The sequence below is a fragment of the Lathyrus oleraceus genome, chromosome 2 (assembly GCF_024323335.1).
Source record: "Lathyrus oleraceus cultivar Zhongwan6 chromosome 2, CAAS_Psat_ZW6_1.0, whole genome shotgun sequence".
Taxonomy (NCBI): Eukaryota; Viridiplantae; Streptophyta; class Magnoliopsida; order Fabales; family Fabaceae; genus Lathyrus; species Lathyrus oleraceus.
The window spans coordinates 265,939,527-265,941,791 of NC_066580.1; the positions used below are offsets into that span (position 1 = coordinate 265,939,527).

The window sequence follows — 2,265 nt, forward strand, 5'->3', positions numbered from 1 at the left end:
TAATTTCCTGCCATTGTCTTTACTTTATTTAATTTGCTTGCCATTATCTTTATTGCTTATTTTAATTGTTTTACACGTTTTACTTGTTCTTCATGCCTTACATTCTAAACTTCATTTCATCATGTTCAACATTGTTGTAGTTGTTTGTATTACCATGTCTGGCTAAATCTTTCAAAGGTTAGAATGTAAGGATCGCGGTTAAAGAGATGTTTCACATATTGCATCTGTAGAAATGCTTTAGGGGATGTTTTGATTTTTAATTCGAGTTTTCTGAAACAAACTTGGTTAATTTTAACTACTCAAGGAGTGCGAAAGCACCCTGGCTTAGTTAACTAGGATTTTTTATCACTTTAAGGAAAAACGATTTTTGAAACTATTTTCGGACGCGTTGATAGATTTAAAATCAGGAAACTCCTTGGGTAAACTTTCCGAATCAAAATCCCTTTTCAACTAAGCTTACGAGTCTTATTTATTAAAAATAGGTTTACTACTTTAGCCTTCTGCGCACCTTTTATAAGTGACAATAAAAGGCCATAATTTAAGGGTAAACTCGGTTCTGAATACACGAAAGCGGCATATCTTGTTAAATGGATTCTTTTTAAGAGTAGAAAATATTGCCCCATAAGTAGTTCTATTTAGACAATCGAAGCATCGTTTAACTGACGTGAAATACATTCAAGCCTATCTTTATCTGCACTGTATTTATCATTTTTATTTACGGTTATTTTATGACATCAATATCTCATTTGTACCTCCTTAGATAAACATCATAACAATAGTAATCAATAAATTGACGATTTGGTCTCTGTGGGATCGATATTCTTTTATATTGCTCTGACGCGATTCGTGCACTTGCAAATAGTGCGATCAAGTTTTTGGCGCCGTTGTCGGGGACCAACTTCGTCAAATTTCGTACCCTGTTGTTACACCGTCTAGACTAAGGCATTATTAGCCGGTAAATGCGAAGAACCCGTAGTACCGGAAATTTAGTAGATCCTTTAGCGGAACCCGAATGTTACACTCGTACACGCCTCTTACTCATCCAAATTAAGAAAGCTATGGCCGAGAATCTCGATCGGAGACCTCTTAAGGAATTTTCCCAACCCTATGACCAGGAACCTAGTTCTAGTATAGTAAACCCCCTCATTCCTGCCAACAATTTCGAACTAAAACCATCTTTACTACAATTAGTGCAACAAAACCAGTTCGCGGGTCTCGCTACTGAGAACCCAAATCAACATTTAAAAGTCTTTATCCAACGGGCCGACACCTTTAAATCCAACGGTACTTCACCTGATGCAATTCGTTTAAGATTATTTCCTTTCTCCCTCAGAGATAGAGCACGTTCGTGGTTAGATTCACTTCCAACTAACTCAATAACTACCTGGGAAGACCTTATGAGAGTATTCATTGCTAGATATTTTCCCCCTAGTAAGATTGTTGTTCTTCGAAACCAAATAACTAAATTTACTCAAAACCAAGGAGAATCAATTTTTGAAGCTTGGGAAAGATACAAGGAGCTGTTAAGAGTTTGCCCACACCATGGCCTAGAACAATGGTTGATCGTTCATACCTTCTACAATGGACTCCATTATAACACAAAGATGAGCATCGACGTTGCCGTTGGTGGCGCGCTGATGAAAAAACCTTACCCTGAATCTTGTGACCTAATTGAGGATATGGCCCAAAACTATTACCAATGGGGAACTGAACGAGCATCAGTAGAGAAAAAGGAGACCCAAGGTAGAATACATGAGATAAGTTCTATGGACATGATGCAAGCGAAAATGGACGCTTTAGCCCTTAAGGTCGAACATATTTCTACAAACTCTAACATCACAATGGTAGTCCACACCGATTGTGAACTTTGTGGATCTAAAGGACACGAATCGGCGGAATGTAACCTTTTGAACGACCTGAACACCTACCAAGTGAATTACGCCCAAGGTAACCCATTTTCAAACACTTACAACCCTGGATGGAAGAATCACCCAAATTTTTCCTATACAAAACAGAACCCTATCCGAAATTTTGCACCTCAAAGACCACAAGGTTTTCAAGACCAAAAACCAAATCAACCTATACAAGTTGTGCCCCAGAAGCCTAACCTTGAGAAGATCATGGAGAACTTTATATCAGGTCAGACTCAGCAAAATAAAGAATTCCTAAACCAGAACATTCACGTAAACGAACTGATAACGCAATTAGGGACTAAGGTTGATCAGATGATTACTCACAATAAGATGCTTGAAACCCATATCTCAC

The 2,265-nt window shown here is 38.0% G+C and overlaps 1 non-coding gene across 1 annotated transcript; it reads right to left on the minus strand.

Annotated features, from left to right (window-relative positions):
* Nucleotides 1-1,442: 1,442 nt before the first annotated feature.
* Nucleotides 1,443-1,549, minus strand: LOC127124972 (small nucleolar RNA R71). Its single transcript, XR_007804442.1, has one exon. It is a non-coding gene; the product is annotated as a small nucleolar RNA R71 (small nucleolar RNA).
* Nucleotides 1,550-2,265: the final 716 nt, after the last annotated feature.